This window comes from Trichechus manatus, unplaced genomic scaffold, assembly GCF_000243295.1.
Source record: "Trichechus manatus latirostris isolate Lorelei unplaced genomic scaffold, TriManLat1.0 scaffold00058, whole genome shotgun sequence".
NCBI lineage: Eukaryota > Metazoa > Chordata > Mammalia > Sirenia > Trichechidae > Trichechus > Trichechus manatus.
In genome coordinates, this window is record NW_004443994.1 from 4,527,147 (window position 1) to 4,554,346 (window position 27,200).

Consider the following 27,200-nt stretch of genomic DNA (forward strand, 5'->3'; position numbering starts at 1 on the left):
AGTTGGATCTGATTTCCTTACCAGTTTTCACTCAAATCCATTGGGGAAACAGGTGATTCTGCTTGTATTTTTTGACCAGGAATCTCTTGAACCTGAAAGTCTTACAGAAGACTTAGCGAGGATGGACAGTGGCTGCTCTCACCACGGTGGCAGAGAAAGGGAGAAAAAGCTATGCCCTCATTTTATGGATTAGGATATGAATCCTGCTAACACAGCTGGTTAAGTAGAGTTGTAATGGCTCCCAGGTTCTTAGGCTTCCAGGCCAGAAAATATCAACCTTTTGGTAAAAGCATTTGAGTGAAAATGTATCCTAGAATTAAGAGGTTAATTTAAAATCACCTAATTGTTTTGGTATTTTCTCTTGCCCTTTTCTGTATTATCAGTAGTATTGGTGATTGCGTGTCACTTGTAATGGTACATATTAAGTACCGTCTTAATTAGATCTGACCCTATAATAACTACTGTACATAAGTATGTTATGTAAAGATGCAGCTAATGTTTGCTGAGGTGCTGTGCCCAAATTCTTGCTGAATAAATGCTATATAACATGCATTTGAAAACAAGTAATCATTATGTATATTCTCCAAGCAAAAAAATGAATGAATAAATATCCATATATCTGTTATATATTATCTGTTTTATTTATACATTCATTATGCTTATGTGTAGTCATTTCAGTGGAGTGAGTTTATTCTGCTGAAGTTTCTACTTCAACCGTTTTATTTTCCATATTAACATTTAGCCAATAATAAGTGCAAGCTGGGAAGTGGTCTGCAGTATTACATAGCTTTCACAAATACCTGTTCCCTATCCCCCCCTTTCTCTTTAACTTAGTTCTTATAAAATATTTTCCTATTAGGGAAAAAAAATTTCTCTCACTTAGTGCTAAGTTCTTTTCCTTATAAATTATTTGGATCTGGCAAATTTTGCGGCAGGCAAACACTTTACATCTGTAATTTCTGCACTAGTCAGAGAGAGGGGAATACTAATTCTAGCTTGGAGGTCTTGGGCAAATACCAAGCAATGCCTGAAGTGGGCCTCCTAGAAGGTGGTTTATGGCATCTGGTACTTGGCCTCAGGGAAGGGGGGATGGGAGGGTGGGAATGGGCCTGAGCTGAACTAGAAAATGCAAGTCTTTGTCTAAAGGGGGTCACTGCTTTTTAGCAGCCTGTTGTTGCCAGGTAGGAATGTGGGCTGGGGTTGCCAGATCTTCAGATTTTTCATTGTAATGCAGAAGTCTGGATTATTATGTAAAATCTGGTTTAAAAGGTTGACTGATCCAACATTTTAAATAAGAATCTGCTGCAGTCCAAACAAAATAGCCTTGTGGACTGAATAGGCCCTTAGAGCTAGATAGCTTTTGGGTGGCCAAATAAATGGAAATATAAGATTTGAATATAAAATCACAGTACACTTTTAAAAAATCAATTTAAGTTGAAGCAAATAAAAACTTGATTTCATCTTTTTCTGCCCCCCCCCCATGTATATGCAAAGCAGAACAAAATAAACTCAAAACCCCGTACTTGTTGTGGTAACAATTCCTGCTCCTTAAATTTTGGTGTATTATGTTTGGAGTGGATGCATTTGAGGTGTGTTGTCCTGCCAGAAAGTAATAGATTCAAGGAGAAATATATAGAATATGGAATGAAGCAGCTAGTAGAAAGTGATGTGGTATATTGGGGTGGGGGTAGGGGAGGGCAGGTGGGCCCAGTGTTAGAAGTGGTAGAGAGTGAGGGATAAGAGCCATTTGTAGTTGAAGAAAGATCATCTACCCTAGAAGATAATGGAAGGATATTTGTTTATTGCCTAGTTATCTGAAACAAAAAAAAAAAAAATCAAACCCATTGCTGTAGAGACGATTCTGACTCATAGCAACGCTGTGGGACAGTAGAACTGCCCCCTAGGGTTTCCAAGGCAGTAATCCTTACGGGGAGCCCTGGTGGCACAGTGGTTAAGAGCTCGGGTGCTAACCAAAGTCAGCAGTTCCAACCCACCAACTCTCCTTGGAAGATGTATGGGGCAGTTCTACTCTGTCCTAAAGGTCGTTATGAATCGAAGGGACATGACAAAAACAGGTTTAATCTTTACAGAAGCAGACTGCCGCATCTTTCTCCTGCAGAGCAGCTGGTGGTTTCGAACTGCTGACCTTTCAGTTAACAGCTGAGCGCTTAACCACTTCACCGCCAGGGCTCCTTCTTAGTTATCTAGTGCTGCTATAACAGAAATACCAGAGGTGGGTGACTTTAACAAATTTATTTTCTCATAGTAGGCTATAAGTCTGAAATTAGGGTACCTGCTCTAGGGGAAGTCTTTCTCTTTCTGTTGGCTCTGGGGGAAGGTCCTTGTATCTTTAGCTTCGGTTTCGTGGCTCCTTGGTGTTCTTCCCAACTGTGCTTTCCTTGCGCTGTCCTAATCTGCACTTTTATATCTCAAAGGTGATTGACTTAAAACACACCCTATACTGATAGTGTCGCTGGGTGAAAACCCCAGGTTTTGCTCCGCGTGACTTGTTACAACCGATACACAAGAGGCCAAGGTGGGAGATCAGAAAGACGCCTTTATTTCAGAAAGATGCCTTTATTTGGTTGTACAGGGAAAGGAGCAGTTGGAGCTCTTGCCTCCAAGACTGCTTGCAGGCAGCTTGGGGAGGCAGGCTTTTACAGAGAGCAAACAAGGAAATGTAAATTAATCCTGAATATTCATGATTGACCTTCAGCAGGCACCCAGAGCTTGGGGATGACTATGCATTTTCTTTAGACTAGGGTTCAATCCTCCAGGATGGAAGAAGAAGTTGATTTTCTTTTATTAGGATGTTAAGTCTCCACCCAAAGGCCAGTTGAGGCCATCTGTGGCCTGTTCTGTGGTTATCTTGTCAAGGACAATTTCAGAAGAATGTGCAGTTTATTCTGTTTGGTATAGGAGGATAAGCCAGAGCAGGTGTCTCTCAGTAGGATTGGCTCTGAGGCTGCCTGCCTCAAATGGCCTCAACATAGCAAAGAAAACCCATTTCCAAATGGGGTTGTAACCACAGGTACGGGGGTTAGGATTTATAGCACATATTTTGGAGTATACGGTTCAATCCATAACATTCCACCCTTTGGCCCCCCCAAAATTCATGTCTTTCCTATATGCAAAATACATTCACCCTGTCACATCATCCCAAAAATCTTAAATCAACTCCAAGACCAAAATCTCATCTTCTGAATCATCTAAATCAAATATGGGTGAGGCTTTAGGCATATTCCATCTTGGTGCAAAATTCTTCATCTGTTATCCTGTGAAATCTGGAATACAAGTTATCTGCTTCCAAAGTACAATGGTGGATCAGGTGCAAGGTAGACATTTCCATTACAAATGGAAGAATTGGAGGGAAAGAAGGGACAACAGGCACCAAGCAAGTGTAAAACCCAGAACAAATTACATTAACTCTCAAGGCTTGAAAATAATCTTCTGTTCTCCAGGATCATCTGGGCAATGACACTGCCCTCCAGACGCTGGGAGTTAGTCATATAATCTCTGGATTCTACGTGGTGGCCCCTTGGCCTTGGGCTTCAACACTGCCTTCCAGGCCCACTGGGATGACAACTCTGTTCCCTTAGCTTTGGGTGGCCCCATTCTCTGAGTGGCAACCCCATGCTCTTGGCCCCACGAGACCCCATTCTTCTGCCCCTTGGGCATGGCAGCCCTGCTCCTTCAGCTTTGAGCAGAGCCTGCATCCTCTCGGCGTACCTAAATGGCAGCCCCACACTCCAGAACAGAGTTGATGAAGATCTGACACTTTGAAACCCAGAAGGCCAAGGTTTCACCCTTTGAAACCTAGACAGCCCTGCTTCCCATGCTACTTCCAACAGTTCTGCTGATCTCCAAACTTCTCTAGGGATGGTCCTTTTCTTGGAGGGCAACAGATACAGCTCTTTTGGCCTGTAGAATTCCAAGAAGCAGACAGCTTTCTTTCCTTTCATCTTGTCTCTTTCCCCTTCAGTCTAAGCTGATGGTTTTTTTGCTGTGATAGTTGGTTAGATCCATAAGTCACAGGCTTAATCTCTGTAACAAAAAATGGTATAGCCATATCCTTGGTGAAAATTTTAGGGCAAGTGTCCTTAGTTTGTGCAACAAAATTTTCCAAATCTTTATAAGTAGTTTTCATTTTGCACTGTTCATTTTTAAGTCCATCTCTTTCCTCTCACATTTTACTACAAGCTGCAAGGAGAAACCATGGTCCCTTTACGATCTTGCTTAGAAATCTCCTCAGCCAAATATCCAAGTTCATAATTCTACCAAATATTTGAACGTAATTCAGACAAGTTCTTTGCCACTGTGTAAAAAGCATTGCCCTTCCTCCATTGTCCAATCGTATGTTCATCATGTATTCTCTAACACAATAGAAGCTTTCTCTATGGCTGTTCTCGCTTTTTTCAGAGCTGTCACAAGAATTGCTTTTGAGGGCCGTAATTCTATCAACACTCTTTTCAAGGCATTGTAGGGCCTTACTATGAAGCACCTTAAAATTCCTCCAGCCTCTACTCATTACCCAATTCCAAAACCACTTCTACATTTTAGGTATTTGTTAAAGTAGCACCCAAGTCTACAGTACCATAAAATATCATAAAGTTGACAGGGAATAAGTGAGGAAAGGAGGGAGGAAAAAAGAGTCCTTACATGAGAAAGGGAAAATTGAAGATTTAGAACTATTGCAGAATCTGTGTGGTTGGGTAAAGAGTGCTATTATTTTGCCGTTCTTAGTGTAGCTCACATTAATTTATGTTGTGGCTTCTGCCACAGGGGAATTAGAGGGAAAGGAAGGGGAGGGGAGAAGGGCTCATGTTAGGGGCAAATAGTAGGTGAGATAAAGCAGAGGGGTCTGCAGAATATTAAGTATAAAATAGTGAGCTGGGAAAGCTGGAAAATATTGGCATTGTGGAAAGCTATGTTAGAGTACAAACCTGCGGTTCATTTTTTTCCCGCAAACCACAAGATTGTCTGTTGGATATGCGTGGAAGACCTGAGGGAAGAGAGGACTCCCGGCACTGGCTTGCTTTGCTTGTGGAAGGCCTGTGCTCATCACCACTTGGGCTGGCCCCAGGGTTCCTTCCAGAGAAAAGTATTGGCTGGGTTTTAGCCCCTATCCCTGGGCTTGGGTGCCCCTGTGCAGGAAACAACCTCAGACTGTGCTGTGACCCTGCCAGTGTCCCTGTCTTTAGTTTTTATGTGCTGTTCTGGGGGAAAATGCTTCTGTAGTTTGTGTAATTTGTTGTGTACACTTCCTCTTTGAGGGAAGAACACACTCAGCATTTCTCAAGCTAGAAGAACTAAAGAAAAAATTCAAGCCTTGAGTTGCAATATTGAAGGATTCTATGGGCAAAAAGTTGAATGATGCAGAAGGCATCAAATGAAGATGGAAGGAATACACAGTCACTGTACCAAAAAGAATAGGTCAACATTCAACCATTTCAGGAGGTGGCATATAATCAAGAACTGATGGTACGGAAGGAAGAAGCTCAAGCTGCATTGAAAGCATTGGCAAAAACAAGGGTCCAGGAATTGACGGAATACCAATTGAAATGTTTCAGCAAATAGATGCAGTGCTGGAAGTGCCCACTTGTCTGTGCCAAGAAATTTGGAAGACAACTTACCTAGTGAACCGCTTGTAATAAGTCCATATTCGTGCAAAATCCAAAGAAAGGTGATTCACCCCCCTAAGGGAAAACCTCTCTCCCATTTACCTCCCCTGCTCCCTGCTCTGCACTGGGTCCCATACTGGCTTCAGTAATTGTTGAGTCCCCTGGGCCAAAAGTAGAATCTGTCACATGCCCGGAGCCATTCTCCCCGCCTTGGAGAGTGAACAAATTAACAAACGGGGAAGAAATAAACCGCTGGCTCCCCTAAGCCAGGAACCCAGGATAGGCACGGCTCCTTTGCCTAGGCCAAAGAAGAGTGATTCAATGGAATGTGGAAGTTATCGAATAATATCATTATTATCACACACAAGTAAAATTATGCTGAAGATAATTCAAAAATGGTTGCAGCAGTACATCAACAGGGAGCTGCCAGAAATTCAAGCCAGATTCAGAAGAGGACATGGAACAAAGGATATTATTGCTGATGTCAGATAGATCTTGGCTGAAAGCAGAGAATACCAGAAAGATGCTTACCTGTGTTTTATTGACTATGCAAAGACATTCAAGTATGTGGATCATAACAAATTATAGATAACATTGTGAAGAATGAGAATTCCAGAACACATAATTGTGCTCATGAGGAACGTGTATGTTGATCAGGAGGCAGTCGTGTGAACAGAACAAAGGAATACTGCATGATTTAAGATCAGGAAAGGTGTGCGACACGGTGGTATCCTTTCACCATACTTATTCAATCTATATGCTGAGCAGATAATCCGAGCAGCTGGACTATATGAAGAAGAAGGTGGCATCAGGATTGGAGGAAGACTCATTCACAACCTGTGACATGGAGATGACACAACCTTGCTTGCTGAAAGCTAAGAAGACTTGAACCACTTACTGATGAAAATCAAAGACTACAGCCTTCTGTATGGATTGCACCTCAACGTAAAGAAAACAAAAATCCTCATAACTGGACCAATAAGCAACATCATGATAAACAGAGAAAAGATCGAAGTTGTCAAGGATTTCATTTTACTTTGATCCACAGTCAACGTCCAGGGAAGCAGCAGTCGAGAAATCAAAAGATGCATTGCATTGGGCAAATGTTCTGCAAAAGACCTCTTTCAAGTGCTAAAAAGAAAAGATGTCACCTTGAGGACTAAGGTGCACCTGACCAAAGCTATGGTATTTTCGGTCGCCTTATATACATTCAAAAGCTGAACAGTGAATAAGGAAGCCTGAAGAAGAATTGATGAACTTGGAATATGGTGTTGGTGAAGAATATTGAATATACCGTGGGCTACCAGAAGAATGAATAAATCTGTTTTGGAAGAAGTACAGCTTGAATGCCCCCTTAGAAGTGAGGATAGTAAGACTTCGTGTCTCATACTTGGGACATGTTATCAGGAGGGACCAGTCCCTGGAGAAGGACATCATGCTTGGTAAAGTAGAGGGTTAGCAGAAAAAGTGGAAGACCCTGAGGGAGGTGGTTTGACCTAATTGATGCAACAGTGGACTTAAACATAGCAACGATTGTGAGGGTGGCACAGGACTGGGCAGTATTTTGCATGAGGTTCTTGGAGTTGGAAGTGACTGACAGCACCTAACAATAACAACTCCGTCTTTGAAAGAGGAGAAAATGGTAATATTTTAACAGATCCCCATTATTAGCTGAGTTTCGAATACTAGCCTGAGAGGATTTTTTAAAAGCATTTTTCTGTTAATCATCCCAAGTAATAATGCATTGTTCCTGGAATTTCAGCACTTTCTGGGAAAGAAACCTTTTGATTCATCAGCATGTTTTATTCCAGTCCTTAGGGCTCTCATCCGTGTATGATCTGAACCACGTGTTCCCAATTGGTAGAACTTTAAATTTTCTAACACTTTTGGTTGCATTTACATGAAAATAAAGAATGCATTTTAAAAATGTGCCTTGGCATTAGTTAGTTGAGAGTCTTGTTTCTTTTTCATTATGGCAACTGGTTTGTGGTGTTGAGGGAATGGGTGCAGGTTTCTTTGCACTGTTGCTGTGAAGAAAGAAAATTCTTCAAATTCCACTTTAGTCTACAGATGGAAATCCTGGAAGATCCTATCCGGAAGTGAAATCTGTAAATTATATTTGTGCTGGTTTTGAACATCGGAGATTCAACAAATCATATGAGAAGTCATCTTTAACCTTGGTACAAAATACATATAGAAAAAACCCTATCCTCGGCGCCAGTGCATTCTGAAAATATTAGGAAACATTTCTGGAGCATTCACCATGTGATAGGCACTGTTCTGAGCACTTTACATACATTAACTCATTTACTCCTCACAGTAGCCCCATTTTGTAGCAGAGGAAACCAAGGCCCAGCTCACCAGTTCTGATGACACCTACCAATCACCTTGAGCAGCCAAAAATTCAGGATCACACTAGTAAGTGGCAGAGCTGTGATTTGACCGGTCTAAGCAGTGCTGTCTTCGAGATCTGTTTTCTTGAGGACTGTGTCATTGCCTCTTGTAGTCTCTCTCACAACAAAAACGATGACAAATTTGCCTTAGAAAACTTGTTTTGGTCTCTAAGTCACCTCAGTGTTAAACTTGGGATCAAAAAAGGAAGGAAGATTCTACTTCTTGCCTATTACCTGCTCCCCAAACCAAATGTACAAACAAAATCATCAGGAGACAATTCCCATCTAGGAACAGGAAGGCTGACTAAAGGATATTCCTGGAACATTGTACTAAACTGCTGGGCTGGTCATTAAAAAAGGCTGTAGTTGGAGGCTTGTTGCTGTGACAGCCTTGACCCTGGGCACCAGGATTGTTGTTTAAGAGCACAAAACCTGTCTATTTTATCTTTACAACTAGTGAATTTGTTAAGTTTCTAAGAGCATTTTTAAAATTGTCTTTTCGCAACTAAAAAAATAGAGAAATGGGAAGGACCTAGGATTTTGAGCTTAGAGAGCTCAGGTTCTGGTCCTGGCACTCTTCTGCTGACTTGTTGTGTCATGTAGGATTTCTCAAGGCTGATTTCCTCACCTGTAAAATGGGAGAGGCGACAATAGCAGCAATACAGTTGACTTGATGAAGATGAAAAGCTAAAATATGAGACAGTATTTTATTAACAACAGTAGCCATGTGTGTTAGGCAGTGAGTTGACCAGCGTGTCCTTTATGAGTCTTGCAAGTCATTTTCCATGGGTAGATGTTGAGGTACATGCTTGGGAGCAGTCGAACAAGGTTTGTGTTGCTACAAACTCCTTTCCTTTCCTGTTCTCTCTTTACCTGTATTATAGTGTCAGTGATAGTGTGGGTGTCGACTCGGTTTCTGGCCCAAATTCCTTTTCCTTGTTTTTTTCCTCCTCCTACTTTGGGCTCGCCTCCAGTTTGCCTACAAAGTGCTGTTTGTTATAAGGGTGAAGCAGTCGATTCTCTGGGCTGTGACACTGTGGCTGCAGGCAGTTACTGTAGTTGAAAGCAAAAAGCCAAGCTGGTGTAGGAGGGACACTGACAGGGCTTGTTCGTTCGAATTGTATACATTGGTTTTTGGAGGAAGGAAAAGGGAGTAAGAGTTGACTTCTCAATGGAGAGATTATGAAATGCCCTTCATAACAGAACAAATTGAGTAAGGAGAAAGGGCTCTAAGAAGCTACTGCTTTTTACTTTGAAAGCAAATACTTTTTGAGCTATTAATATGTCTGCAGTATACTTTAGTGGGATAGAAAATAAGGGATAATAATAAATAAAAATGGCCATGATTTTAGGTGGTCTGCATTTGGCCAAATACTTGTCATGTTTTGTCCTCACATCAGCCATGAAGACAGGTACCAATGGTGTCCCACTTCAGAGATTACAAAATTGAGGTTCAGTGTGGTTAAATAACCTGCTCAGTTAAATTGGTAGTAAATAACTAGAAGAACTAAACTATGGACGTAGGTCTGTCTCTTACCCACAATAGAAGAAACAGTAAGATATGTGGTGGCGTAGTAGTTGAGAGCTCATCTGCTAACCAAAAGATCTGTAGTTTGAATCTACTTGCTGCTCCATGGAAACCGTAAGGGGCAGTTCTACTCCATCCTCCAGGGTCTCTATGGGTCGAAATCGATGTGACAGCAATGGTTTCTTTTTGAGGGAGAGACAGACATATAAGCAATTTAGTATAATTCAGGTCAGCATGCAGAATATGCTGTAATTCCTGCATGAGCTAAGTTTTGTGGGCATTTGTTCAGAGGAATGAGAGACTGGTTTTGACTGGAAAGATCAGGGAAGGTTTCATAAAGAAGAGTAACTTGAGCAGGGCATTGAAGGATGTGAAAGATGGGGAAAATTGGTGGGAGAGTCGAGGAACATTGGAGTAGCAAAGTATGGAGACCTGCCAAGTACATAATAGGCTTAGGGAATGGTGTGGTGATGGAGTGAGGAGGGATGTGGTAGGAAAGGAGGTCAGAAAAATAGTTTGAGACTGATTATGGAGGACCTAGAGTATCCTGGTAAGGAATTTGGACTTCGTTCCATAGTCTTTGGAGATTATTCCATCGAAGGTACTTAAGAAGGGAAATACTTTGCTGTAATGAATGACCTCAGTGATTCTGGAGGTGGAATGAAGAAAGGAGTAGAATGTTCGCAGCAGACCTTCCCCGAACAAACCGTACCTAAAGGTCACCTGGGAGCTTCTTAAGTGTACAGATTCTGGGAGCACAACCTACCCCCGCCCCCCGAGATTTTGCCACCGCAGGTCTGGCAGGACCTGGTAGATTATATTAAAAGGCCTTGCAGGTGATTGTGAGTGTCGCTAAGTAAGGGATCGTTTCCTGTAGGCATTAGGACTTTAGGCTCAAGGTTGAGGCCAAACTTGGATTTATCATTGTGTGGATGATTGTTAAACCATGGGAGAAGGCCAGTCATCAAACCTTGGGGAATATTCCTGTATATAGATTAAGAGGGTTTTATGGTTCTCCTTTATTTTTCTGTGAATATTAAATAATAATGTCCAGTGATTAGCATTTGACTGAAGTTTTTCACATACATTTTCCCATTATCTATAATGTACTATGGCTCTTTATGCCTTTGTGCTAAATTTCCTTTTTCTTTTCCTTTTGTTTACTCAGAAGGAAGTAGAGTAGCTCAACCACGTATAGAGACTGAATGGGCACATCAGCCCAGGGGCAAGGACAAGAAAGCAGGAAGGGTCAGGGAAGTTGGAGGAATGGAAATGGGAAACCCAAGGTTGCGAAGGGGAGAGTGTTGACACATCACGGGGATTGGCAATCAGTGTCACAAAGCAATATGTGTATTAATTGTTTCATGAGAAACTAATTTGCACTGTAAACCTTCACCTAAAGCACAATTTTTTTTAAAAAAAAAAGGAAGTAGAATGTGTAGGATTTCATTGGTGCCTGCTATCTTCATTGGCAGCCTGTCATAGAACATGAGCTCTGGAGTCCACGGTCTGGGATTTAATCCGACTCTGCCATTCACTAACTGTAGGACCATGGGCAAGCTACTTTCAATAAAATGGAGATATAACAGTATTTACCTGTTAGGATTAATTGTGAGGATTAAACAGTTTCTGGAAAATACTTAGAACATTCCTGAGACATAGTTAACACTGAAATGTTAGCTGCTGTTGCTGTTAACTATTTTTTAATTTTTTTTTATTGTACTTTAGTTGAAGGTTTACAGAACAGTTTCTCATTAAACAGTACACATATTGTTTTATGACATTGATAACAGCCCTGCAACATGTCAACACTCTCCCTTCTCAACCTTGAGTTCCCCATTACCATGTTGCTATTGTTGTCATTAATTCTGCAGATACCCAGAGGTATTCCTTTCCCTAGATTTCCCATAGATTGAGAGCTGACTTTTAAAAATAACAGTACAAATTATCATTGAGAGTAATGAGGGTGACATATTAGGAAGTTTGAATCATGCAGTGTTCCCTCTTTGAGGGCTTTTTATTTTCTAAAAAAACATGTTTTCCTTCAATAAGCAAGCCTTAGAGCCCACATCTGGGAAAGAACCTTTCCTTGCATGCTGGCTACGGGGCTAATAGTTCTGTTCTTCAGTTCTCTTAGGAGCTGCGTGAAAGGATGCTTTCTTGCAAATTTCCTGGGACCCAGACTGAATTCGGGCCACTTTTTCAAACATTACAGACTTTTCTGATTCCCATTTCTTGAGTTCTAAATCAACTGCTAACTTTCAAAGTATAATTTTTGCTGGGAAAGCAAACAGTTATATCAAGGGAGAAGAGATTTCTCAACATTAAGTTAGAAATTGTAATTTATGCTTAAAAAAATAATGTTAGCCCAAGTTTTAGCCTCCCGCTCACCCCTTCCTCTGCTGTTCCTTATCCTGCCGTGTGTGTCCAAATCATTCTCATGACCTATCTGTGAGGCATATTTGTAGTAGGGCCAGATTATACATCCACCACTGACTGTTTCATCTGACCTCCTAAATTTAGCCTTTGAGCCCCTTCATTCTTTGGTTTAGCTAACAAAGTCATCTTTTGAAAAGAATATTATTTCCCAGGGAACTTTACGGACAGTGTGTGGAATAATAGGATCATATTTTGTGAAGTTCAGACCTGAGGTCCTGAAATTTTAAACATTTCCAATTTGTTATTGCTTACTTTCCTTAGTTCAGTGTCTTGACATTTCATGTCTAGAGGTGATTACTACCCTTTGGAGATCCTCAAACTTCCCCTGCAAATTAAAGGGAGCCCCAAAATGAAACCGAACTTCTTGTCTTTCCTCACCCCTCTGCTAGTTTAGCTAAGTCAATTTTTGCCCTCATTTACCCTTTTCACACCTCCCGAATTAATGTTGTGTGCAAATTTGATTATAACAGTGTGAATAATTCCTAAGTTACTTTTGAATACAGATTGAATAATGTTTGTTGTAGCTCATTTCTTCATCATACTTATAGATGTATCCAGTGTTTTTCTTTCTTGCCAGTTTAACTCCTGTGCAGTTCTTGTAGCCGAGGAAGTTTCAGTTGCTTTAGCTATCCTGATTTCATGAGACACTGTCAGATGCTTCATCAGGATCAAAGTATACGGGGTTCATTGCATTCCCTTTTCTTGCTAATTCATTTGTGCTGTAGCCAGGCAGTCCTGGGGCCTGGAAATCCAGGGCTCTGGACAAGGTGAGGAGCCCTGGTGGTACAGTGGTCAAGTGCTTGGCTGGTAAAGAAAAGGTCACTGGTTTGAACCCACCAGCCGCTCCGCAGGAGAGAGATGTGGCAGTCTGGTTCTGTAAAGATTACAGCCTTGGAAACCCTACAGGTCAGTTCTACTCTGTTCTATAGGGTCACTATGAGTTGGAATTGACTCGATGGCAGTGGGTTTAGTTTTTGGTTTGGGGCAAGGTGAGGAAGCAGCCAATCTTCTGACTTTCTGTGGATTTATTCCTGGTTTTTCATTCTGCTAAAGTCTTTCCTTTCTATTCAGTATTCCTTTATTCAGCAGCGTGTACCAGGCTCCGCATCCCTGACCTTTAGAAACTTTCAGCCTAGTGTTTCTACAACCAGTGGTAACATTCTTGATACAAAAAGGAAAACCTCTGAGCCTTTCACCCTATTCCTTTTCTTCTGCCATATCCATGGGACTGTACCCACATAACTTTTTCATACTGGGAAAAGCAACCCACACAATCCGGTTGTGCTCTGTTGTTAATAAAGTGTATTAGGTAAAAGTACGCTTTGTGGCCAGCCAGGCTGTCTGAATTCCGTTATTTACTAGCAGTGTGACTTTGGGCAAATTACGTAATACCTCTGTGCCTATTTCCTGATAGGTAATAGGGAGATGAAAGAGCCCTAGTGGGGCAATGGTTAAGCACTCATCTGCTTTCTGAAAGGTTGGTGGTTCCAACCCACCCAGTGGCTCCACAGGAGAAAGATCTGGTGTTCTGCTTCCATAAAGATTACAGCCAAGAAAAGCATATGGGGCAGTTCTACTCTGTCACATGGGGTTGTGGTGAGTCGGATTTCACTCAAGGACACCAAACAACAGCAGCAACAATAGGGAGATAGTGGTTTTCATGGATTGAATTTTGTCCCCCCAAAATATGTGACGGGTTATTTAGGTCATGATTCCTGGTATTATGTGGTTGCCCTCCATTTTGTGATTGATATAATTTTCCTATGTGTTATCAATCCTAATCTCTGCCTGTGGTTAATGAGGCAAGATTATAGATTATGTTAAAGAGGATTAGGGTGGGATGTAACACCCTTGCTCAGGTCACATCCCTAATTCAGTGTAAAGGGAGTTTCCTGGGGTGTGGCCTGCACCACCTTTTATCTTAGAGGAGATGAAAGGGAAGCCAGCAGAGAGTGGGGGACCTCATACCACCAAGAAGGTAGCACCAGGAGCAGAGCGCATCTTTGGACCTGGGGTCCCTGCGCCTGAGAAGCTCCTCAACCAGGAGAAGATTGATGACAAAGACCTTCCTCCAGATCCCACAGAGAGAGAAAGCCTTCCCCTGGAGCTGACACCCTGGATTTGGATTTTGTAGCCTACTAGACTGTGAGAGAATAAACTTTTCTTTGTTAAAGCCATCCTCTTGTGGTATTTCTGTTACAGCAGCACTAGATGACTGAGACAGTGATCATTCCTACTTCATAGGGTTGTTGTCAGGAATAATTGAGCTAATACATGTAACCCATTAAAAAACCCATTGCCTTTTGAGTCGATTACAACTCATAGCCACCCTATAGGACAGAGTAAACCTGCCCCATAGTGTTTGCAAGGAGCGGCTGGTGAATTTGAACTGCCAACCTTCTGGTTAGCAGCCAAACACTTAACCACTGTGCCACCAGGGCTCCAATACATGTAAAGTGGTTAGAATTTGTTGAGCTAAGGTTAGCTAAATAAATTAATTAATTAATAAAAGGTGAGTAATTTTTCACTAGTTGATAATAAAGTTTGTGGGTTTTTCAGGCATTTTGCTTTTCTTTCATGCTATTTGCCTTGGCCATTCAACTACAGGCAGAGGTAAGAGATGAAAATCAAAGTATCCAATTTTGCTACCTTAAATTATTTGTGAATTATTTTTCTCCTCTTAAAATCTGTTATAATGGATAATTGAAAATTGATATATTCCAAAGACAGTCAGTGATGTGTGTGACTTATTCCTTATCAGCTCATGTATTTTGCTACTTCCAGATGTGGATCTTATAAATGTTTACGTATTTTTAAAGTCATGTTTAAGAATATTTTTTTCTCTTCTTTGTAGTGTATGTTATATTTATTTGACATGTTAGGACAAACTCTTTTAAATTGTTAGGGTTCTATTTATTTATTTTAAATAAGAATGCCCAAAAAGAATTGAAAAAAATTTTTTTTAGTAAGGAAGCAGAAATACGACAGAAAATGAACAGACAAAACATGCCTTCTAAAGAAAAAATGCCTTATAGGACAGTGTTTAGTCTACATAAAACACATCATGACCACCAGTCAGTAAATAACTTATAGCTGTTCATTGCCGAGGTCTGTGCCGAGAACATTTTGAATACTCTTAAACTTGTGTCCAGGTATTTGCATTTAGTTAATTTTTGTGGTATCTTACTATTCTTTCATTCTGTTATATTGTGCTCACTAAATCATAGTATGTCAGCGTGACCCACTTTACATACATATTTATATACTAGCTGAAGAATGAGAGGGGAAACTTGGAAAAAATGTATTAAGATTTTATCTGTCTCAGTTTCATTGACCAGTGGATCTGGCTTGTTTACATTTTTGATGTAAAAAGTACAGTCTTTCATCCCAGTCCTTTTTTTTTCCCCTGCTATATCCGTGGGACTGTACCCCATGAACTCCAGGACTCTGGGTAAAGTGAGGAAGCCCCTTCAGTTCAAGAGTATATTTAATCCCATTTATATGTAGTTATATTGCTAGGGCTTAAAATCAGCTAGGCTGTTGCAAAAATACATGTTTATTGATTAAACTTTTTAAAAAGTTGGCAAAGAAGCATGATGCTGTTAAGAGAGAACGTTACAAGTTGTGTTTTTTTTTTTATTTATTGTACTTTAGAGGAAGGTTTACAGAGCAAACAAGTTTCTCATTAAACAGTTAGTACACGTATTGTTTTGTGACATTGCTTGCCAACCCCACAATATGTCAGCAGTGTTCCCTTCTCAACCTTGGGCTCCCAATTACCAGCTTTCCTGTCCCCTCTTGCCTTCTTGTCCTTGTCCCTGGCCTGGTGTGCCCATTTAGTCTCATTTTGGTTTATGGGCCTAATTTTTGGCTGAAGGGTGAACCTCAGGAGTGACTTCATTACTGAGCTATAAGGGTGTCTGGGGGCCATACTCTCAGGGTTTCTCCAGTTTCTGTCAGACCGGTAAGTTTGGTCTTTTTTTTTGGTGAGTTAGAATTTTCTTCTACATTTTTCTCCAGCTCTGTCTGGGACCCTCTGTTGTGATCCCTGACAGGGCAGTCAATGGTGGTAGCTGGGCGCCATCTAGTTGTGCTGGACTCAGTCTGGGGGAGGGTGTGGTCATTGTGATCCATAAGTCATTTGGACTAATCTTCCCTTTGTGTCTTTGGTTTTCTACTTTCTCCCTTGTTCCAGACGAGGTGAGACCAGTGGAGCGTCTTAGATGGCTGCTCACAAGCTTTTAAGACTCCAGATGCTACTCACCAAAGTATGATATAGAATACTTTATAAACTGTGTTATGCCAGTTGAGGTAGATGTTCCCTGAGACCGTGGTCCCCAGAATCCTCAGCCCAGTAATTTGGTCCCTTGGGGAGTTTGGATGTGACTATGGAGCTTCCATGACCTTGCCTTGAACAAGTTGTGCTGGCTTCCCCAGTATTGTTTACTGTCTTACCCTTACAAGTTGTGTTTTAAAAGTAAGATTTTTCTGAGTAAAAGATTGTAGCATGGAATAATAAATCCCACAGTCAAAATGAACTGGTTCATTCTCTTCAATTAAAAAGAGGAGGGACAGATTCATGGAGAGCTTTAGCTCCCGTACTTACTGCTTTGGGAAAATCACTTAACATCTCTGAGCTCCACTTCTTACCTGTAACACACTAAAAATGACTCCTTCCTTGGAAGGCAGTTCTGAAAATTCAGTGAGAAAGAGTGTGTGAAGATCCTATGTAAAATGTCAGTAATTCTGTACAGGGTATGTGGGTTTTTGATGTGCATGTTTGGAAGCTAGGAAATGAGGCACTAAGCTGAGGGAGATCCCAGCTCAGTTCCATAGCCACTCTGGCCCTGAGTTTCTACCTTGTAGCTGGTCCTTCCATGTCATGCTTTGGTGTCCTCTGAGTAATACTTTCCTTCTCAACTAGCTTAAAACCAAGAAACTATATGCCCAAAAGGAACATAAACAATCTTGCCAGGTAGTTTTTTTTAAAATTGTCTTATTGTGGGTATATATAAAATATAAAAACCTGTTGCCATCGAGTCGATTCCAACTCATAGTAACTTTATAGGATACAGTAGAACGGCCCCATAGAGTTTTCAAGGAGCGGCTGGTGGATCAGATTGACAGCCTTTTGGTTAGCAGCCAAGCTCTTAACCACTGCGCCACCAAGACTCCATAGAAAACAAAACATTTGCCAGTTCAACATTTTTTACACGTACAATTAATTGATGGAGGTTACATTCATCATGTTGTGCAGCCATCACCACTATCCATTTCCAAATTATTCCACAGTGCCCCTAAGCAAAGACTTCTTTTCCCCTCCTCCTCACTCCTGGTAACCACTAATAAACTTTGGTCTCTACATTTTGCAGGTAGTTTTTTTAGTAAAGTTTATTTGTAGCCCCTTGCTACATTTAGCTGTGGGAACTGACAGTTAACTCTGGCTCCTTGAAGATGGCTAATAACTCTCTGTGGGTAAACACCAACCAGGCCAGCCAGTTGGCTCTGAGAAAGGCTTCCATGAAAGTCATGGCCCAGCTTTTGCAGAGGCCAGGAGGAGGAGGTGCACGTAAGTGCCACAGACCTGCTTACCAGAAAATCTTGTTGCAGGTGCTACCTGGAAGTGAAGACAGACTGCCACTTAACAGGGACAGTCAGCTGTTAAGGCTCCTAGGGCAGAGAGGAAATCTCGTAGGTAACCAGACAGCCTGGTGTTTTTTTTTTCCCTTGTTTGCAAAAACCGTCTGTAATAATCACCAAGAATCCTGATATTCATACAGAGAAATCTTATAGCAAGCATTTTTTAACTACCAAAGTAAGTTCTTTGCTTTTAAGATGAAGAAAGCAGCAGCATTTTGGATATGACTTTACAATCTGAAGAAAGCAGCAGCATTTTGGATATGACTTTACAGTCTATCTCCTCTTCCACACCCCTTAGAAAAGCTCTTGCTTGAAACTTAATCTAGAGCCTCTAAAATGGAGTTCACAATGTTGCAGCCATTATCCATGCACTGTGGTACTTACGGAGTGGAGACTCAAAACAAACCCCCAAAATTCCTCCAGAATCAATTTTATCTTTTGTGGCATCACTTGTGCATAGCTGGGAATAATTTTTTCTCTTCTTACGACGTGGTGGTTTTAGTAGTTTCTTTTTTTTCTCGGCAGTGGTGAGGAAGAAGGACTTCTTCGTGAAAACAGAAGGGGGAGGAGAATAGCTGAACTATGGTAAAGTCTGACGTGATGCTCAGGAGTTGTGGTTGTTAGGAAACATGTGGGGAAATGATGCCATCTTAGGAATGTTGTATTCTCCAAACTATAGACTTTAGGATCCATACATAGAGTGAATGTTAGTAAATATTTTTGACGAGAAGGGTTTTAGTTATAGAGAGCCTGAGAGAAAGGCATGGCTGTCTGCCATTACCCCAGGGCTGGCCACCACTCTGAAGAAGAGTATTATGAATGCAGGTGTGAATACAGCAGCATAGGTGAACACAGTTCCTAAGCTTCCACCAGATGCTCTCCTATGTTTTATTACATACTTCTTGTTGTTGTTAGCTGCCATCAAGTCAGCCCCCGACTCATGGCAACCCTGTGCACAGTAGAACAGAACACTGCCTGGTCCTGTGCTGTTCTCATGATCGGTTATGGATTGGGCCATTGTGATCCATAGGGTTTTCATTGGCTGATTTTCAGAAGTAGATTGCCAGGCCTTTCTTTTCAGTCTGTACGTATTAAACAGTTCTAACTCTAAAATATAAAGTTATCACTCAGCACAGTACTAGGACATAATAGGAGTAACTTAATATTGAATTTTTCAGCAGTGAATCTGAGTTTTCCAGATTTAGAGGAGATAGTAGACATTATAGAGTCTAATCTCATGAGTTTCCAAATACAGAGACTGAGGCTCTGCAGATTAACTTGAAGCATGCTTCCTTTGCCTTCTCTTAAGAGTTTTATTTTTCTTTAGAGGAAGTTTAATGGAGTTATAATGTGCAACAGAAATCAAGACAGAGACACCAAAAGGTATTTTAAAATATTTCTGTCTCTGAAAACATGGTAATTATTGACAGAGTTTTGGACTGAGAGGAAGAGAGAGAAATTTTGAGCTAAATGCCCTCTTTCCTGCTCTCCCTCCTACCAGGCACTTTGTGGGAAAGAAAATGTAACTTTTTGGGGAAAAAACATTACATTTGTGAAAAGAGATGACGAGTTAACAGGTCCAGGGAAAGCAAAGGACTGAGAGAAGGAAAAAGGTTGCAGTAGAGACAGCTGGACCCTAAAAGGATACTAAGACCCCTCAGCAACTTTTTAGTATAATAAGCTAGTAAGCTTAGACTCTGAGAGCCTAAGGAGTCAGTGGTTGGCACAAATGGTTAAGCATTCAGCTGCTAACTGAAAGGTTGGCAGGTCAAATCCACCCAGAGTTGCGTTGGAAGAAAGGCTTGGCAATCTCCTCCTTTCAGCCACTGAAAACCTTGTGGAGCATAGTTCTACTCTGAAATATGTAGGGTCACCATGAGTTAGAATCGACAGCAACTGGTGTGAGTGCCTAAAGGATAGAAGTGCACCTTGCTAGTTCTTGCAGCCCCTCTGCCCAGCCTCACACTTGGAGGGTGCTATCCTTGCATTTCATCTGCCCACTCTATAACTCCAGAGTCTGCTGTTCTAGTGGAGTGGTGGGAAAAGGTGAGTGTCTTAGTCATCTAGTGCTGCTATAACAGAAATACCACAAGTGGATGGCTTTAACAAAGAAGAGTTTATTCTCTCACAGTCTAGTAGGCTACAAGTCCAAATCCAGAGCATCAGCTCCAGGAGAAGGCTTTCCTCTCTTTGTAGGTGCTGGAGGAAGGTCTTTGTCATCAATCTTGCCCTGGTCGAGGAGCTTCTCAGGTGCAGGGACCCCAGGTCCAAAGGACCTGCTCTCCTCCTGGTGCTGCTTTCTTGGTGGTATGAGGTCCCCCACTCTCTGCTGGCTTCCTTTTTATCTCTTGTAAGATAAAAGGTGGTGCAGGCCACACCCCAGGGAAACTCCCTTTACATTGGATCAGGGATGTGACCTTAGTAAGGGTGTTAGAGTCCCACCCTAATCCTCTTTAATATAAAATTGGAATCACAATATGGAGGACAACCACACAATACTGGGAATCATGGCCTAACCAAGTTGACACATATTTTGGGGAAACACAATTCAATCCATGACATTAGGTGAGATGTAGTTCGTCTAGGGATGGAAGCATTCACTTCTCAGTAAGTATCTGAGAGGTCTCATCGTTGCCAAGATTCTTAATCACTTTTTAATAACGTGCTCTGTTTCTTGGCTTCTGTCAGAAGGCTAATAGCAGCATGCTACTGACAGGTGAGTGAGAACTTAGTGCTAAAGCAGAAGAAAACGGAAAATGAGAGGATTTCAACAGTTGTGCTAAAAGTTGAGGCCATGTATGAGTTTTTGTGAACAAAGTTTGCTTTCTTCTTAAAAAAAGCCTGGTTAGAGAAAAATAATTCAGAGAACAAATATTATTTGACTCACTTCTGAACTGGACCAACTTTGTACCTTGGCATATGAGTGGCTGTCCTAGAACCTATTGAACTTTTTCCAGTGAGTAATTCTGACAAGGCTGACAGAGCCAGTAGTAGATAATGGGAAAGAGCACAGTGTCCTCTGCTTGAGTAATCAAGGTACATACTACTCAAGTGTGCAGAGAATCCAACCCATTCAACAGAGTGATAGCCTGTAACTTGCAGGATGATTTAGAGATGAAAGGATGGATCATAGATGGTTGTTGGACTTGATTTTTCTCCCAGAATTTATTACTGTTTTGAGAGTTGGCAGAGTATGGAGGATATGGCCCAGATTTTGTGCTTGAGAAGGACGTGTACAGATTCAGCATTTGGCCACATTCTAGCTGAGACATTGGACCAGTTACTGTAACTTCTCTGACCCTGTTTCCTCATTTGGGAATACGTGACTAGGATTCCCTCTCTTGCAGATTTGTTGTGAAATGTCAAGACCAAGAGGAAATTAAATGAAGATCTTCTCTAGCACTGAGTAGTAGCTTAGTATGCATCGATTTTGTTCTACTTCACTCAGAATTTAGCATTTTATGTAGAATAATTCTCCTTTATATTTTGTTCCCCAGTCTGAGTTTTGGAACATGAATAACTTTTATTTAAGCCAGTAGCTTGGTGATAAAAGGCGCTGTTTGTTTATTGGAGATGGGCTGTAAATGCCTTGTAACCTGATAGATTCTGTGTGCAAGGATAGGTGCCTTACAGATGCAACAGTCCACACCTGGCAGCCCAGGAGCCTGGCACTGAATACAGATGTGAACTCCGAGAGCCATCACACTCTGCATATGGCAGATTCTTACACCATCTGATCACTATTTTTTAACATTACCCTGAAGTTCACCTGAGTCCAAGGTCAACAAAATCAACAGTAATCCCATAATTTTGGAACTGTACAGTGATTCATATGCACAGAGAAATACGGAATAATTTTCAGGAAGAACGCACTATATTATGTATCAATGTGGAATTTTACTGTATGTAAATGTTCGGGAACCATGAGGGTGAAGTCGATCTGGATAGGGAGATTCTAGGAATCAGAATACTTTGTAGTTAGCTTTCTATGTTTCCTCTCTTTCTCTTACTGGCAACTCAGTTGCTCAGTTTGTGGCAGCTGTACACACGTTTTTTCTTTGGAATCAGCGAGGCGCAAGACAAGTAAATTCCCATCCTGAAACGCTTTCAGCTGCTGGACTATAGTGAATTTACTGGGATGTGGCTGTTAACTTTTAAAATTTGCATAAATTCTGCCTCCACTCCCCTGGAAAGGTTCTTCTATCTTGTCATTACTCCTTCCCCGAGGTGATTTTTTTTCGGAGGTGGGGTGTGGAGGAGGGAGAGGAAAGGAGGAAAAAGAAGGCAGACTCTGGTCGCTGGGAGGAAGCTCGGAGTCCATTGATTGTAGGTACATGTGGGGAGAAGGCGAACTCAGGCTGGGCTGGAAACGGAAGGGCTGCGAGGCGCTCGCTCGAGGCGAGGCGAGGCGGCCGGCAGGGGGAGGCCCGGGCAGAGGCTGCCGCCTCGGGGGTAGCCCGTGCGCGGGGTCGCCACCCGCTGGGGAGAGCTCCTGGTGGCGACAATGGCGAGGCGGCCGGCTGTTATGCAACCCGCAGCCCCCTAGTCCTCCCTTCCCGCTGGTCTGCGCCCCTCCCTCCACTCTGCCAACACTCGGATCTCTCGCTCTTCTCTCCCGTGTTTTCAAACAGGAAGTGCTCGGCTGTCTGTAACGTGCTGCCAGGTCCCAGAATGGAGGAGTGAAGTCTGCCTGTCGCCGCCGGTTCCAGCTTCCGGAACCCGCCCGAAGCTGAGTCTCCAGAGAGCGCCCTGAGGGAGCAGGGTGGTCGCCTGGTCCAGGTGCGTGGGGCCGGGTTCGGGAGCCCGCGGGGACGGGCGCTGTCACTGGCCGCAGCCCCCATGTGCAGCCAAGGCGGATCTCCAGCCCTGTGCTGCAACCTCACTTGGGTGTATTTTCTATGTCGCTTGCCCCTCTTACTGCTTTCTCTCCCAAGGGTCTCTGCAAAACTCTTGCTGCCGCTCCTTGGGCTGTGTTGAACTCCGGCGGGCATCTTTGGGCAGCGTGCTGTGTCCGCGGGACTCGCTAGGGCTCTCCCCGGGCGGGCAGGCGCTTTCCAGGCTGGGCTACCCCCTGCTGCTCCCGGGGCTGCCTTGCCTCCAGCTTCCCGGAGTCAGCAGCCGCCCTCTCCGTCCTCTCCTCCTCCTCCTCCGGCTGCTGCCTGAAGCAGCAGCTCTTTGTTCCTCACTCCCTGGCCTGGGGTTATGTACATAAATGTTCTGGGAAGCTTGAGACAATGAGGTCTTATTAAGGATGGTGTGAGTGTGAGGGGTGGCAAGAGGGAGATGGAGTGGATGAGTGGTGCGTGGAGAGGTGCAAGGTGCAAAGCAGAGCAAGAGTCTTGGCATCCAGGTTCAGCAATCCGTCATCTTCACCTGATGAAACAGAGGAGCCTGCTCTTTGCTTTCTATTTTGGGAGAGCCAGACCATCACAAACTGAGGGAATTAGTGATTCCCTCACTACGTACACGCACAGGAAAAGTAGTGACCAGGAATGAGGGACCGGGAGCTCTGAGGTGTTTAGTCTGGTGTCTGGCTTGTTAATTCCAGTGTGGTTTCTTGGCTAGGTCCCCCTTGCTGAGACTGAAGGTACTTTAAAATGTATGAGCCAGGCGTCTTCCTTTACTAAGCTCCATTTGTCATCAAGGTAAAATTGAGAAAGACTTTTCTAAAATTTACCAGGTAGATCACAATTTCACGTTCATGCCTTGCACCATCTTAAATGTTCATGGCGGAGAACAGACCACCAGGGAAAGAGTGGTTTTATGCTGCAGACTTTTTGCTTTTTCATTTATCTGGCTACTCCTCTCTCTGCAGTCTCTAGATCAGATAGACTTCTCCCCAGTGAAGGCCGGGCCTTTTGTCCCTGTCTGTATTTATCTACCTGGGGAAACCCTCTTGGAGTGACACTAAGGGAGGTGGGATTGGTTGAGAAGAATATGTTTGATGGGAAGACTGTATGGCTTCAAACAAAACTTTGAGTGGTATTAAAGCCAGTAGCATCATCTTACGCTGTACTTTGTAGGATATAAAGTGAGCAAATGACTGGCGAGGAGGAGAGTGAGACTTGCCAAAGAAGGGTCTCTTTCTATAGGGTGGAAAGTGTATAATCATGTTAATGCATGGTGCACTTAGCACCTTCGCTTTATTTTCCATTGGCCGTTTCCAGAGAGGGCAGGGATGGTGGTAGAATTTAAATTCATGATGGGGTATGTTGAGTAAAACATTCTAGATGTTGAAAAACTTAAAATATATTTACTATATAATTAATTTTGCTTTAAAGGAAAATCTTTTGAAGTTAGGTAACCTGGTAAATTGTACTAACCTCCCTTCTTTTTCATATCAGCTGTAGGGAAGTAATTTGAATTATAAGAGCCTTATTCCTGTTGTCCTTTAGAACTTTAATTGCTTTTGAAATGGCATCAGCTTTGAGCATTGTGATAGTATCAGTAATTGGTGTAGTTGAATTAGCAATAAGTAACCAAGATACACTATGAGAACTAAGCGATTAACTTCATACTTACTAGATAGATAGATGTAGGCTTCCTAAATTTGGTTTTAATTGTGAGATGTCTGTATTTATGCCTCTCTTTTGCCAAACACATCACAAGATTAAAAGTGAAAACAAGTCAAGACCTGTACAACTTCTGTGTTTTACCTCTATTTTTACACCCGTTTATATTCCTTGTGCTTTGTTTCATTAGTTTATTTGGGGGATTTTCTTATGCATTTATCACTCTGCTCCAAGATACTATAGAATGATCTTAGTGATGCTCTAATCCTGTCACCTATCTAGGAACAGGATTTACTTCCACCCTAATGAAATTTAAACCCAGGAATAATAATAACTGGCCTCGTTAGTGCCATTTCAAATAGTTAAGCACTCGACTAGTAGCCAAAAGGTTGATGGTTCTAACCCACCCAAAGGCTTCTTGGAAGACAGGCTTGGTGATCTGCTTCCAAAAGGTCACGGCCTTGAAAACCCCACGGAGCAGTTCTACTCTCCACACATGGCGTGGCCACGAGTCAGAATCTACTTGATGGCAACTAACACCAACATATTGCTGCTTTCTATTTTACAGAGTATTTTGGCTGTATCTCATTTACAATTTGTTGCTCCTTTCAGCAGGCTGGCAAAATGTAATTCATTTATTCTTTTTGAAGAGAGGAAACTGAGGCTGATAAGATGTGCCTTGTCCATAGTCAAATTAGTAAATGGAGCTGCTGAGACTTGAATAAGGGCCTTTTGATTTATAATTGTGGGCTCTTTTGTAATCTGGAAACTTGCTGCCTAAGGAAAAGGTAGCAGTGCTGATGCAGGTGGTCCTCAGCCATTCCCAAAGAGAGCTGGTGAACACTGACTTTAGACTGGCCTTACCTACATATCGAGGTGTCCCCACTTCTCTCCACTTAGACTCTGCCCAAAGCCCAGTTTTTGGGCTTTTCTTTTTCCCCCCAGTATGTTTGACATTTACACTTCCTCTGTGTCAGTGACTAGATTTAGCTGTGTTCCATCAGTGTGATTTGTATTCTGCCAAAATTCTAATGGTGTATTTTGATTTTTAAGTCTTTTGTCAGGTCTTAATAGGTATCTTTTTGAAGGCTTAAATAAGCATATTTTACCTTTTTAGAATAAAAAGAAAAAAAACCACCTCTGATTTGTCCCTAGAACAGTTTACATCCCAGAAAATAAATAAAGAAGTTAATAAATGATGTATATGACTCTCCCTAGGCCCCACTGCCTACCAGCACCTTACACAACTGCCACCCCCACCTCAGTTCAGGATATCCCATTGAAAAGCTCACATTATGGAAGAATGCTAAACACATATACAATTTAAATTATATAATACTCCCCAGATAGAAATAAGTTTTTTTTTTTTTTTAAATTTTTGCAGTGCTTAAAGTTAAGACTCTTTTTAGCTAGGGTTGTATGTTGCATTGAACAGAATACAAATTAAAATTTGGAGTCTGTTTTCTTTGGGAAATACTAGATTTTCTCTTCAGTACTTGGAGTATCTGTGGTGGTCTGTAACTTCCCTGCTATAGAATTCTGTCAAGCTTTGGGGAGACAGGTTATGGGGGTGGAGACAAAGTGAGTGCTCTTTTTTTCATAAGTGAGGAATGAAGTGATACATGCATATTTTCCTAATACACAATACATTGCTATTTCTGTCTGTACTGGTGAGTTGCAGTGACTTATGAACTAGCCATGTGTTTTCCAACAGAAAGGCTAAGAGTGAAAGGGTAACTAGCTTTGATGTTAAATGCCAAGGAAGAGTTAATGGCCAAAGGAAGACTAGGAGAGGAGATAGATGTGAATAGATTTTCAGTTTATAAAAACCCTCTCTTTTTTTCCTTCGTGAATATTATAAAATGAAAATTATCTTCTCAGTCAGAAACTGCAAACTCTAAAGCAGTGGTTCTCAACCCTTATAAAACTCAGGAAGCTTTTATTTAACACTAAACAGTTCAAAGATCTTCAGAGTTTTACTTTTTGTCTTTGATGGCAAAATGTTTAGTGACAAAGTTAATATTTAATATCACTGAAATGAATATGTATTGTATATGAAGACCATTGCATCTTGCTACATTTATAAAATAGTGCATATATGTGTGAGGTAGGGATTCTGTCTGCTGACCCCTCCTAGTACATAGATTGGAAATCAGGGCCAAAGTAAAACAACTACTCCAAGATGAAAATGCTGAAATGGTGATGTAAAATGTACATTATGTTAGCTATCATTTGATAAAGGTGGAATTTTTCCACTTTGTTTGGCATTAAATAGGAGATGTGTAAAGTCCTGACTTTGGATCTGATCTTGTTTCCGGGTTAATTGTTTTTCATGGTAAGCTCTGAGGTCTTTGCTGTTACTTGATCATGGATAACTAAATTTCTTTTAAGAGCATTTTCTCCATGGTACTTCTGTGACTATCCGTGCCTTGTATTTGTAGAGTCTGGGCTCTCACAGCAATTGCAGAATCATCACTGTCATAATCACCACCAGCAACAGTCTTATATTCATTTCTCAGAAGCTAAATGAAGCCTCCCAACCTTGAGCTTCACCATTTGTGTTAAGTTTGTGAAACCTGAAACCCATTGCCATCGAGTCAATTCTGACTCATAGTGACCCTGTAAGACAGAGTGAGCTGCCCCATAGGATTTCCAAGGAGCGCCTGGTGGATTCGAACTGCTAACCTTTTGATTAGCAGCTATAGCTCTTAACCACCATACCACCGGGGTTTCCAAGTTCATGAAAGGGGAGGTATTATTTATTTCTGTTCTGCAGTGGGAAAAGCTGACGTATAAATTCATATCGAATCAGGCTGTCTTATTTCATTGCTTGTTAGTGTGTCTCTGGTATTCTGCTCAGGAGGGGTTAGGCAGGCCACTTAAATCCATTAGGGTTGGTGCATGAAGTTTTTTCTGGTAAAATAATCACTTCCTGTTTATTGAATGGAGTCCCCAGGTGGTGCAAATGGTTAAGCACTCGGTTGCTAACCAAAAGGTTGGAGGTTCAAGTCCACCCAGAGGCACCTCGGAAAAAAAGACTTGACGATCAATTTCAGAAAATCAGCCG

General features: G+C 41.9%; 1 protein-coding gene across 4 annotated transcripts in view; it reads left to right on the forward strand.

Annotated features, from left to right (window-relative positions):
- Positions 1–27,200, forward strand: part of LRRC8D (leucine rich repeat containing 8 VRAC subunit D) — a 141,482-nt gene that overhangs the window by 9,832 nt on the left and 104,450 nt on the right. For 2 of the 4 annotated variants that reach the window (XM_023733395.1, XM_004378721.3), the window contains exon 2: positions 22,253–22,400. The gene's annotated coding sequence lies outside the window, so the exon portion shown is untranslated. Of the gene's footprint in view, positions 1–17,865; positions 18,207–22,252; positions 22,401–27,200 lie in introns of those variants that run through there. The other 2 variants (XM_023733394.1, XM_023733393.1) reach the window with 2 other exon arrangements.